This window comes from Triticum aestivum, chromosome 6B (assembly GCF_018294505.1).
Source record: "Triticum aestivum cultivar Chinese Spring chromosome 6B, IWGSC CS RefSeq v2.1, whole genome shotgun sequence".
Lineage (NCBI taxonomy): Eukaryota > Viridiplantae > Streptophyta > Magnoliopsida > Poales > Poaceae > Triticum > Triticum aestivum.
This window is the reverse complement of record NC_057810.1, coordinates 394481049-394494354: the sequence shown is the minus strand read 5'-3', so window position 1 is coordinate 394494354 and position 13306 is coordinate 394481049. Positions and strand designations below refer to the sequence as shown.

The window sequence follows — 13306 nt, the reverse complement described above, 5'->3', positions numbered from 1 at the left end:
GGTATTATACTGGATGTGCGCAGAGAGCTAATGAAACTCCATTCCTTTTTCTCTATGCTCAAGGATCTGCTATAGCTTGCTTTTCTAAGAGTATTGTATTGACCTGATTCCCCAGGAAAGAGTTGATGGCATCTCAACGCAAGAAGGTAGAGAAGAATCCCTAGCGAAGATGTGCCGAGAGCGAGAAAGCCTGTCTTCCCCGAGATTATTGATTCCTCTTATTTCTTATATGAATAACTGAAATCAATCCTCACTTGTATTAACTTCATGAGTGAAGAGATAGAGAAACCCTCAATACCGGCACTGCTCCTATCAAAATCAAATAATTGGATTTGTTTCCCCACTTCCTCCACGGGATTCGTACATCGGATGAGGATTCCTACAATGGTACAATGGATCAATCCATTCAAATCAATGAAACCATTAGGTACGCCCCGGGATCTACTCTATTTTTAGATTTGCTAATGCCTAGATCCGATGCGAAAGCAAAGCGAAGGTTGTTATTCAATAGTTGTTGCCGGTAAAGGAACAGCGGAACCGGTATCTTTAGCAAAGCAATTTGGATTGGTTGAATCATATTGAGTTCCGGTCTTCTATATTGTCTTTCAACCCTTGCTCTTGCCTTGGCTTCGCCTTCCACCTTCAGCTAAGCACCTAACCCGTGGGATGGGACCTTCGGTCTAGCCTTTTTTCGGGTATGGGACCGACCTGGGATTCTTCCATCCGAGTGAGTACCGCCCTTCTGATTTGGTTTGAGTACGGGACCGACCTTCTCTTTTGTTTGTAATTGGGCTTGCCCGAAACAAAGGAACTTTGGTGTGAGAACCCACCCGAGTTGGTAACCCAACGTTTTCACCTACGATTTCTCCCTCGTCTTCTTTGCCTAGCCTTTAGCTTCTTTCTTGTCTGATCTTAGATTTCACTGTTAGGAAATAGGGCATTACCTGTCACTCTGCCTTTCTAAGAAGGCCTTTTGCTTAGTTTTCCTTTCTACTAGAACTTCCCTTTAGCAGTTCTGGAACATCTATAATATGCTTGAATGTCGGCAATTTTTCTATATTCTCTTCCTCCTCGTCCATTAGTTCAGTTCCTTTCCTTAGTGAAATCTGCCCCCCTCCATCTTTCGGGAACAACAAGAGGGCATTCTCAAGCAGGCGTATTCTTCTTCACTTCCTAAGAAGGAATTTTCTTGCTAACAAGCCATTCTGGCAAACAAAAGAGCTACTTCTATCAAAGAGGAGCAAAGGCTAAGCGGAACTCCTCCTTTCGTGTCTTCTTCCTTTCCAAGCTTGTTGCGGGGAATCTGGGCTCTTTTTCAGCCCCTACGGACTGCTACTTTGATGAATGAGGCCTGACGGTCTTAATTCCTAATGCTACTCCTACTGCTATTGCTATTGTTACTACTTTTGGGAATTGGCATCTTTCTTCATAGGGGCCTAGCCAAGGAAAGCTTTCCCATTAAATGAATGTTCTTGCGTACTCTTCGATTCCTGCGGGAAGTGTGGGACTAATTGAATTTCATTCTTGTCTGCTAAGAGAATTATTCTTCCTTACAGCTTGCATTCGATGCATCCACCGTACTAAGAGCTCCTTCTTGAAGAACCGATTCTGTAACAACCCCAAAGGCGAATCTATCTAAATAAACCTAAATAAAACTCCCATTATGATTTGAGATTGCCTTGCCGTTGCGCCCCTTGCCTTTCTTACTGGATTTCCAGTTGATGGGGAAGGCTTGGCAAAGAAGCTTGTGTCGGAAGAGAAGTGGAAAAACTAAGCTGTTCGGGCTTAACTTAAACCTGATTGTCCTAGTAGGAGTCAGAATAAGGTTGAGGCTTGAAGACAAGCAACTGACATCTCGGATCTTGCCATTGCCAGGAGCATGGATGCCCAGAATGCCCTTAGTCTATGTCTGTCTATATAGGCTTTAAGGAAAAAGGCAAGTAAGCCGTAAGCCACAAATCAAGGCTTTTATGGACCTTCGACAGCTTATAAATAAGCTAATAATAGATCTTTTGCATCTTTCAAGATGCGAAGAGAAGTAAGAAGGTTTACTATTGGGATAATGAAGATATGACCATATTTCAGATCGATTTTCAATAGACGAGATCGGATAGTAGAATAGAGAGAAGGATTTGCTGCTTTCTTAAAATGATAGAGAGTTAGGAGAGGGTCTATGTTAATAGAGCTCTTTAGATAGGGAGAGGAAAGCCGTAACTAGACCGCGGAAAGAATAGAATCTTTTACCGCTACATCCGCTGGAGAAGAAAACTCAGCGAAGGAGATTCCTATCCTTTCTCTAGTTGAAGACTAATCTAGATATTCCCGAAGATGCTTGACTTCGAGTTCTTGGAGTGACAGCTTTCTTTGTAAACAAGGGTCCCTTACTCTATTACTTTTCCACTTCATTGATCTGAAAGAAGTGACAGAAGAAAGCTACGGGCATATACCCCTGCCCCGGGGGAACAGGTGCCACCTCAACAGCTATATTCTAAATCGTTAAGCCTCTCAACCCTTTCCTTTGTATCGGACCTTTCCCGCTTTCCTTCCTCACTCAAACTTCAAAAAGTCCTTCCATGAATCTAGGGAAGGAAAAGCACCTCTGACTTCACCAAGTCTCCCTTTCTTTGGTCGAAGGCTTCAGATCAAGATCCTTTTTCCTATCTATTGAAGATGCAAAGAGAGATGCTTCTTCCTCTTCAAGTTGGAAGTGCAAGAAGAAATGCGGTAAATAGGAGTTCCATCTACCACGCACTCGCCCCACACTCTAGCTAACTTCAGCATCCATACTCAGCTAGGAGGAAGGTGCCGGGGACACTATGAACACACATGTACTTGGTTGACTTCACGTCCCGTCTCACAACCGGGTAAGATCAAATAAACAAACAACTTGCTTGCCCAATCCCTATTGAGAGGATTTCTTGAGCGTGAACTTCCTTTTGTAGCTCCGCTCACAAGGACTTCTTTTCATCCGCAATGAAGCTTATACCACCACTTGGTCAGTAAGGCCTGATTCGAAAAAAGATCAATCACCCCCTTCCCTACTTCAATGGAAAAGGGGGAATCGCCCTTTCACAGCCGCCCCTCCACAAAATTTATACCTATCCTTTCGCCTAAGATGATTACGAACGAAGACAGAGAATTGCGTAGATAGGAGGAGGAAACGAACCAACCCGAAAAACAAACAAAAGGGAATGAGAGAAATGATCGGAACGATTGAGGAAAGAAAGAGAATGGCGGCCCCTTTCCTTTCGCCCAGGCGGCATCGTCGCCGGGGACAAGCTTCGAGGGTTCTTCCATATCTAGATATAGAGATAGATGATGATAGAGATCTAGATCTTTCTATAGATAGATCCTTTGAGAAATTTCTATTGATCCGCTTTCAAGATCTATGAACAAGAGAGATCGACAAAATCTCCATGTAAAAAAGAGATGAATAGATAGGGCTGAGTCGATAGCAGGACTGGGTACGATGATGGGGCGAGAGAGGGAACAAACCCTTCGGGATGGATCGGGAAAAGTGACCTCCGGCTCAGCCACGACTTCCTTCCCTTCGCATAGCTCAGGTGAGTCCCTTCCCCCTTTTTTCCCAGAATGAATTAGCCCGACACGACGAATCCTGCCCTCCTGTCTTTCATTCTCATTGAATGAACCACTGCCTGGGACGCCCCTATGCCTATGAATTCAATGATTTAAGGGCCCCGGGAAGAAACTTCGGAAAGAAAGCCTACTAGTTGGTCTGGTTGTCCCCCGGCGGTGCCCGGGCGGGCCTCGGTTCAATCTTGCCGATTCTACCTAGACATGGCTCAAAATGAAGGGGTAAGGCCAAGTGTTCTTAAAACAAAACTCGAAGTGCACACTTTGGAGCATGGTCTTCCGTTAGGTCCTTTATGGATGACGAAAGCCCCTTGGCTATACTCTACTCTTCGCCTCCGGCTGTTCTGTTCTTTTCTTTTGGCTCGGTGGAGCTGAGCTGGGTTCCATTACACTCTGTAGGAAATGCATAGACAGTCCAGGCAGCAAACCGAGGCCCTGCGTGCGCGGTACGTACCGCCTACGAATAATAGTTAGCCCCACCCCAGGCAAAGTTTGTGAGCCGTGTAATAGGCGACCATTTCGCGCGGTTCGGTGGGCACTTGAATAAGCCGCCGGCACCTGGCTGCGTCTTTACCCCTATCCAATTTTTGGGCCAATTCCCCCTTCGTACTACCAAAAAATGAGATTCTTGTCGAATCCGAGTTTGCTGCCCCAACCATTACAAAACTAATACCTATTCTGTTTAGTACTTCAGGTGCTTCTCTAGCGTATAATGTAAATCTCGTAGCGGATCAATTCCAACGAGCCTTTCAAACTAGTACTTTTTGTAATCGACTCTATAGCTTCTTCAATAAACGCTGGTTCTTCGATCAAGTTTTGAATGACTTTCTAGTCAGATCGTTCCTGCATTTCGGATATTCAATCTCATTCGAAGCTTTAGACAAGGGTGCTATTGAGATATTGGGCCCTTATGGTATCTCGTACACATTTCGACGATTGGCCGAGTGAATAAGTCAACTTCAAAGTGGATCTATTGTGCGAAGAGTGCGTTATGAACCGTGGCCACCTACCTGCTTTGGTTGGTGGGGGCGGCTCCTCCGTTGTGGGTAAACGGGAAACCCGACTCTACGAACCCGAGGAAAGGCTGCACAGCTTCCGTAGGGGCGTTAAGACCGGAGCTTTTTGTAGTGCTAGCAGGAATGCAAGTGAAGGAATCCAATCCCATCCCCTTTAAAATCGGCGAGGTAATACCTTATTGAAGTAGGGCACGCTACGGCAACACAGGACTAACGGGGTGGGGGCTTGCTGTCTACTTGGCGAGCCTTCACTGCCCCCTTCTGTAACTTCCCTTCTTTCGTCCGTCCACGAGGCAGTCAAAAGAAAGAGAGAAAGGGGCGGCTATAACGCATGAGTCGTGGCGGTTGTATGCCACAAGGTCCCTATAGACAAGGGGACAAGTGAATCATCGCTTTTGGGCGCAGGCAGCCCTCTACCATCCATCCCGTTGCATTCCTCTCGTAGAGTACTGTACCGTCTCAGACCAAATACATCTATGGAAAGAAAGGATTTCATAGAAAATCTGCATTTTTCTATTTTTTATCCCCATGCATTCCGTTATTCCCGTAACTATGGATTGAATGTCCCTACCTAACTAAATGGTAGTGGTCTAGGGAGCGCAATTGCTAGAGCACGGGAGAATGAAGAGTAATGATTTAAGCAAGAGCAGCCGGACGAACTACTATAGTCAGTCTAGTGACTACTATAGTCTTTTCTTTCTTTATAGTTAAGTAATAATGTTTGGTATAGCAGCCTTTCCGAGCGAGTCTCTGGGATCTCCTGTAAACCCCCATGATGTGGTAAAGGGAGGATATTAGGGGAAGCAGTGAGTGGATATTCCCCTGCGGAGAGCCGGATGAGGGGAGACCCTCACGTCCGGTTCGGAGGGCGGGGATATCCCGACCCTACTATCATTATGCCTTTGCAATGTTACTTGGTTAACTCCATTTGTGACTTTTTCTCGTATGTGGGACTCTCTATCTTCTTGGGTAGATTCTAGATCGTCTTTCATTTTGTTAGTGAGTAGTTTTCCTATTAATAAGTCAAGTCAAGAGTAACAAGAGAACTGTAGGAGCTTGCCAGGACGGCTTGGTAAGCAAGCTACCTGTTATGTAGGCGCCAACTCCCAGTTCTTTCTCTTCTTTCTTTTTTGATTTTTTATTCTCGTTTTTTTACTAAACGTATAATCTCCTTTCCGTGGAAGGGGTAACATAGACGGAGGCACATGTAGACAGATACAGACTTTTTCAGTCTTTTGCCTAAGCGAAGTAGTTGATCCCTCCGAGGTAAGGGTGAATCGAGACTGAAAGCTACTAATAAAATAGCATAATGTGAACACATAGCTGAACACATAGTTTAAGTAGAAATTGTTAAAGCTCCCTGGTCTCGAAACGGCCGGCTTTGGTTCAGCTCTCGGGGCCACCTTACACACTAATAAATCGTCAGCTTCCTTCCCCACTGATCGCCCTCACTTTAAGACAAAAAATCCAATTCGATTCAAAGATCGGAATCATACCTCCAGCGGGCAAGGTCGGCTCAAGAAATGGAAGTTGTGAGATGGAAAGAAAACTACGAAAAAAGAATTGAATTAGGGATCAATCCATACGCAGCTTGCCTTCTCCCCTTCCCCATAGTAAGCCAACCAATAGAATAGTACCCTAACTTAAGAAGTTCTTTTAGCTAGCGCATGTCCATTAATGTGACCACCGCATGCTCCTGCATGAGTTTCATGAATGATTTGTTTTAGAATCCTATCTCTCTGGGGAAAGGTATCTTTTTTCAATTCGAACAACGGTATCCCTACCTGGCAAACTATCCTCGTTTTCGAAGTCCCTAGTTTTGTTCTCTGCTATAGTATTCCGGTTAGTAGACGGCTTCCTTCATCGGAAATCTAGCCAGTGCTTTCCATTAGGTGTGCAACGAAGGATAGCCTTGCTTTTTTTTTCTGATTCTAATTCAGTACAAAGATAGAGACAAAAGAAAGGTAATTATTGAATCGGACTTGGCTTCTTTTTCGGCATGGGCAAAGGTTTGGCAATTCCACCATTAGCAAAGGTTTAATCGGTTGACGGTATCCTTAGCAAAAGGCACCTGGTGAGAGTAGCTGCTGCTGTTGTGCTACCTCCAACTATGAAGTTCAGCACATGAACAATACAGAGTACTTTGTTTCCAAAAACAATACAGAGAACAAGACCACAAGAAAACAATTTAAAAGAACTACTTTTAGGCATCAGCATCTGGAAAACAGGCTTAAAAGCTTCCAGAAAAATGATAGCACACATAGCCGAAACAATTTTCCTAATATTTCTTTAACTTGACCTCTTTGCAGTACATCTAACAACATATAGGGGAATGCCTTTTTTATATTATATTTGCACCAAACCAAGCTATTTTTAATACTAATTCCTTTGCATAGATACTTTCCAAAGTGCTGAGAATAGCAACAGAGAGAAAACGCTGCAGAAGATATCACAATTGAATTACTAACCTGGTACTTGTTCATACATTTTCTAGCATCTTCAATAAGCTTTGATTCTTACTCAAGTAGTTTGGTTTGTAGTGTAGTTTTTTTTTTCTTGACTCTAGTAGTGTAGTTAGCATGCCTTCCATTCCTTGCTTGCTTATGCACTTTTGAATTAAAGACGACCTTTCAATTCATTATTGACTAGATAAAGTAGTATTAGTTAATATACGGATTCAGACAAATCAAAAATACGAGACAGTCTTTTTCGATATTGTATGCTGGGACAGACCTGTAGGTGAGCACAAGCATAGCCAGCCTTCCACCTCTTTATACTTATGTTTAGCAGTGTACCTGGTCTTACTTCTTTTTCAGTTTATGCTTGTGTCCCAAGCTTGCAAGTTCGAAGAAGAGTATTGTATTGACCTGAATCAAGTTGTTTGCCTACCCGCCGTTATGTCTTAGCTAAGAATGAGCTGTGAACAAAATAGAAATAGTTGTTACTTGAGTCGATAATGACTTTGTGTCGGTTTGCTATTTTCTATAAATTGGACTGGTACCATGTATTGTAACATAAGCTTTTGTATAAGAGCTGAGATGTAGTTAAGATTACACTGGATCCTCTCTCTGTTTTGTTGCTTCCTTCCATTATCTCCAACAACTGGTATCAACACTAGGAACCATCACGGTCAGGGTTGATTTTCTTAGACCACTATGAACACTTGTAATTGGTTCTTTCTACTTCAGGCATGGTTCTCTCTAGTTAGTGGAAGAGTGTACAACATAGGGATTGGTATCAGTCACACATTTAGGAAAGAAAGTGAAAGGGGAGGGCAAGAGCGGTTCGAAGGTCAATGAAATGATAAATAACCACTAGGTCGAGTTCGCTTCTCCCTTCCTTTTGGTGTTTACGATGTGAAGTTTATATAAGAAGAGAGGAAAGGGGAACTGCGCTAAATGGATAATTTCATCTTGGTGATGGGCTATTCCAATGGGCATGCATCTGAGATATGGGATTTGAGCGTAGGAACGCCCACCTTTACAAGAGCTCAGTTCTAAGATTGTTTGCGCGCAGGCACCACTACTATTCTGTCTTTTCTTGTTATGCATCCGGTCCTAGAAATCTTTTTTTTCTGACCGGAGGAAGAGAAATAAAAACATCACTTCGCTCGCCTTGGGGGACCTAATTAGGAGCTGATTGATTTCTTTAATAGATATGAAGATGCCTTGAATGAACCCAAGCAAGCCGAAATAGAATACTATAAGTATGAAGTGGACATCTATGGTTTAATTGGAAACATCTCTTTTCTATTTAGATTTTGCCAGTGCCTCCCTTTGTGGCAGAGCGAGTGCCTTGACTAAGATAGATTGACTCTTTCATTCTTTTATTTTATTTTATTCTGGTTCCAATCGTTTGAGGAAAAACCCCTTTGGCATCAATGAAACTCTGTTATATAGGAGTTCAAAAACCTCATTTCGTTTGAGAGATAGTGGAATTTCTTCTTTCAACACGTACATCGACGAGGGTGTCGATGACTTGAGTGAGGAATGGTCATGTGCTAGAGGCCGTACCTTTGGAGTAAGACCTCAACAAGGGGGTGTGCAGTTTAAATGTAAATGACGAGCATGGAGAGGCCAAGGTCATTTGTAATTAGGTGTGGCTAATGCAAGAAGACTGGCGAGCTGTCAATGGTGAGAAAAGTTGTGATGCTACTGCAGGGGGCATCCTGGTGTAGTTGAGGGTGCAAAACTTCTGTGCGGGTACAACTGGCACTTAAAAGACCTTCCGTGTAGATGAGTTCTCTTGAGTGAGACTAATCGAGTTATGAAGAAACCTTTGCGATGGTGCGGTGCAGTTGGGTTCTCTATGGAGGAACTTTGTTGTGGGGACCAAGGGGTCTTCTTAAGAAGAGTTGCTTTGATGAAAAGAGTGTAGCCATGATGGCAAGTCAAGGTGGGGCCCTGTGAAGCCAAGCCTTGTGTATGTTGGCGTGACGACGAGAGAAAGGAAATGCCCAGGAACAATAGCTGTCCGTAGCACACCCTGCAATGACTTCGACCAGCAGACCAGCCTATCCAATACCGTACGCCATGACCTTAGAAGTTTGTACCCCATGATATTCAATGACACCCGTAGACATTTGATCATTCATACCTCACAGTACGCTTTTTTCTTTTTTTTGGACTTTGAATTCCAAGCGAAGGAAGCTCAGTGAAAGATAGACTGGGATTTGACAGCAAGAAGAAAGCAATCATAGTACGCGGCACACACCGCTGACGAATGAGATTGACATCCCAAACCAACACAGGTTCAAGACTAAATGCAGAACCAAGAATGCCGTGGATAGAAAAGTGAGTGCTTCCTCAAGCTTCATGAAGGAAGGGTCCAAGGACCTAAGCGACAACCTCTACAAAAAAGAAAAACCTATATATAGATAGTGGTATGTGTCCGCTGACACTAAATAGACTTGGCTCGGGGCAGAACTAAGTGGCTAGGCTAAGTTCCCTAGTCTTCTATTGGCCTACCCACCCCTACGACATGGAGGCGCTTACCCTTCTCCAACAAGCGTTCCACCATGCGGCGATTGATTACCGCTTTCCGTCTCAATCCGTTCCGGACCAAGCCCCTTCTCTGATCGGGGGAAGGTCATTCCAACACATCAGATCTCCCATTGATGCTGATCAAAAATAAGTTTATCCACCTAGAATGTATGATAGGTACCGAAAGATTGGATGTCATTTCTCAAAACCAGGCGGGACGAGCAGCCCTATACCATGTGTAGCCACACTCTAGTGTCCTTTTCTACTTAGTTGGACAGATTACTTTAGAAAATCGTATAAAAATCAAGCAAGAAAATGGATGCGCTAACGCGCAACGGCTTTCACGCTAGTTGCTCAAAAAATCGTATAAAAATCAAGCAAGAAAAAGGTTCTGGCAGGCTGCGTGGGACTGTAAATCCTCTTTCACTGGCTGGGCCCTTTGGGCTCGAAATCCAAACGTAGTAAGTGGTTCGACTCCACTCTCAGAACGAGACTGAACAAAATATAATGCAAGTGAAACGAGACGAGAATCAAATTGTAGGCTTCTTTCCTAAAACCGGTGGTTCTCGTCTCCCCGTGCCCAAAGTGGGGTGGGCGACAGTGTTGCGGTTCTTTTCTTTATCGACCGGGTTGATCCATATGTTCTGAGGGGGGGACGAGGTGTAGCGCAGTCTGGTCAGCGCATCTATTTTGGGGTTGGAAGTCGGCGATCCGCTTGATTGGGTGGTTGTGGCCGTTCAAGAAGCGTGTCGTTGTTTGCTCGTCATCTTCCTTGACATTCGCTTGTATCATGGCAATCTCCATTTCTTGGTAGTATTCTTCCACCGTCTTTGTGCCTTGCTTGAGTTGCAACTTCTTGAAGAGATCTCGAGTGTAGTGAGTAGGCACAAAGCAGGCTGTCATGACTTCCTTCATTGCTTCCCAAGTTGTGATTGGTGGTTCGCCTCTTGTATGTCGTCGCTCGATCACTTGTTCCCACCAAATGAGGACGTAGTCTTGGAACTCGAGGGAGGCCATGGCGATCCTCTTTTCTTCATCATAGTTGTGGAGGCGAAAAATCTTGTCCACCTTCAATGCCCAAGAGAGATATTCTTCGGGATCATTGCTTCCGGAGAACTTTGGCATGGTGAACTTGAGCTTGCCGTAGCGGAGTTCTTCATCTTGATAGCGGTTTTGGTATCGCTCTTGCCTTGGAAAATCCTGAAATGCTCGTTCCTCTTGACGTTGCTCTTGGCGTGGAGGAGGGTCTTGAAGCACTTGTTCCACTTGGTGTCGCTCTTGTCTTGGAGGAGGGCGAGCAATGTGCGCTTGATTGTTCCTTTCTTGTTGCTCTTCGCGTCGGGCTGCTTCTTCTTGTATCTCGCGACGAAGAGCTTCCTCTTGTTCTCTCACTTGGCAGTTGCGGTCTTCAACGGCTCTAGTGGCCTCGCGCAGAGCTTGTTGTGCTTCAAGTGCTTGAGCTTGACGGATGGCGTCATCTTCTCGAGGTACTTGACGTGGCGCTTGTGGAGGTACTTGCTCTTGCTCCCTTGCTTCTTGAGGTGCTTGGTGTCGCATCCGTTCACGTGCTTGAACTCGGTCTTGTAAGCCATTGCCACCGAATGGATTTTCTTGAGCTTGGTGATCTTTAGGATGATCACGTCGAGGAAGGCGAGCTCGTGGAGGACTTGCATCATAAGATGAGTAGTCTGAATATTGCCGACTTGTACGGTGACTTGAGTGGCGCCGTCTTGAAGAAGCGGATGAGGAAGACGGGCGTCGCACGATCATGTTGCGGAGCTCTTCCATTTGTGTGTTGAACTTGTCGTTGATGGATTGACGAAGGTCGGAGGCGAGTTGCTCCACGCGTTCACCCAATGCTATGTTTTCTTGATGAAGCGCTTGTTGCGCAATGAAGAAGTGGTTGTTGGAAACGAAGCCGGAATAATCACCTTGCTCCTCGAAAAGTGGGTTTGATGACGAGTTTGGCCTATCCATCATAACCAAGTGGGGTGAGTAGGAAAATTGATAGAACAATACCAAAGTTACCTTCTCCGAGGATTGAGGATGTAACAAGTGTCACTCAATGTAATACCACACTAGGAGAATTGGAACCGGGTTTGTTTCTCACACCTACAAATAAGAGGCTTATGGAGTAGCTCGGTTAGGATGGTGGCAAAATTTCAAGCAAATGTTAGTCAAGATATCGATAAGGTTCAGAAGGTTCACAAAAATGCAAGTAAAGCAAATAGATTAAACCCAAAGGTATCACTAGGTACACACGCACGGTAGATAGATGGGATCTGCACAACCAAGGAGTGAGCTGAAAATGTGCAACCACGGAAAATGCTCTTGTTGTGCGAATGCTCGAGAGACACTAGATTGATTGCTCAAATGGGCATGATACGCTTGTGCACCAACCTATGAGAGAACTGTGCCGTCTTCAATCCCAACTATGGTATATATGCGATGACCAAGATGATATAACTATGCAAATGGCTCAACTCTATTGCTTACAAGCTCTTTGTTGCTCCTCTTTTGCTTAAAAGCTTTTCTTCTGTTTTTTTTCTATGCTTGATGCTCGAGCCGAGTATGATGTGAGACAAGTATATATGATATGCACGGGAGAGACCTATGGCACAAAGATGATAACATGATCACTACGGTGCACAATAGCATGACCCGACAATTCTCAACTTGCTAGTCTCAATGGGTAAGCAACGCAAAGTGGCTCGGACTATTAATGCAAAAGCAAGGTAAGATGTAATTTCGTCGAGGTTACTGTCCTTTCTTACGGTTAGCGGTGAAGATGGCTCCTAGTTGATGATGGTGATGACGATGTCACACACTCCTAAGTAGCTGAAACACCTTAGGAAACGGAAATGGCAACTCAAAATCGGTCAAATGTAGAAGGTGGGTGTTTTTGTGATGATTTTTTGGATGGGGCTAATGGTAGTGGTAGTGGGATGAGTGGATGGGGAATGTCAAGAGCTTCCAAACGAGCTAAAGAACACGAAGAACGGACTTGGGATGTGGAAGTTATGGCCAAATTGGTGGAGGTGTTGGGCTGATTCGGGGGGGTGCGGGCAGCCGGGGGTGTGAAGTGCGGGTGCCCGGGGTCGGCTGGGAGAAATGGCCCAGGGGTGCGGGTGCTCGGTGGTTCAAGGTGCGGGCACCCGGTGGTCTTCGGGTTGGGCGGAAATTTTGGGGGAAATGCAAAATTCCGAGGATTTAGTGGTGGGAGGGTGGGGATTGTTGGGGAGGGGCTAGATCCACTTGCCAAACATCAAATCCATGGACCAAAACAACCAAATCTCACAAGATCCAACAAATTGCAAGAAAAATTTTTGGGGCTATTTTTGTGGGGATTTTTGAATTTGGATGAAAAACAAGAAAATCAAGCTAGAAAATGGGGGGATGGGACTCCAAGATGTGAATAAACCTTGCTCATGATACCAAGATGTTGTAGGGTCAAACCCTAGAGGGGATCTTTTCACACTTGGAGGGGGAAAAGGAGGAAGAACACTCAAGAACGCAAGGAACAAAACACTCAAACAAACCCAAATATCACATCCACTAGAGTAGCATACATGAGATCCACAAGATTACATGAACAATTCAAGGAGAATAGCACTAGGTAAGTTCTTCCCACTAGGTGAGGTCTTGATGATGATCTTCTCCAAGAGGAGGCCTTGACAATCCAAAGGATTCTTCCCTAGGTGGGGGCTTGATCTC

At 44.7% G+C, this 13306-nt stretch overlaps 1 pseudogene; it reads right to left on the bottom strand.

The window, feature by feature from the left end:
- LOC123139232 (ATP synthase subunit a-like) overlaps positions 1-11265 on the bottom strand; it is a 50163-nt pseudogene extending 38898 nt beyond the window's left edge.
- Between the last annotated feature and the right edge of the window lie 2041 nt (positions 11266-13306).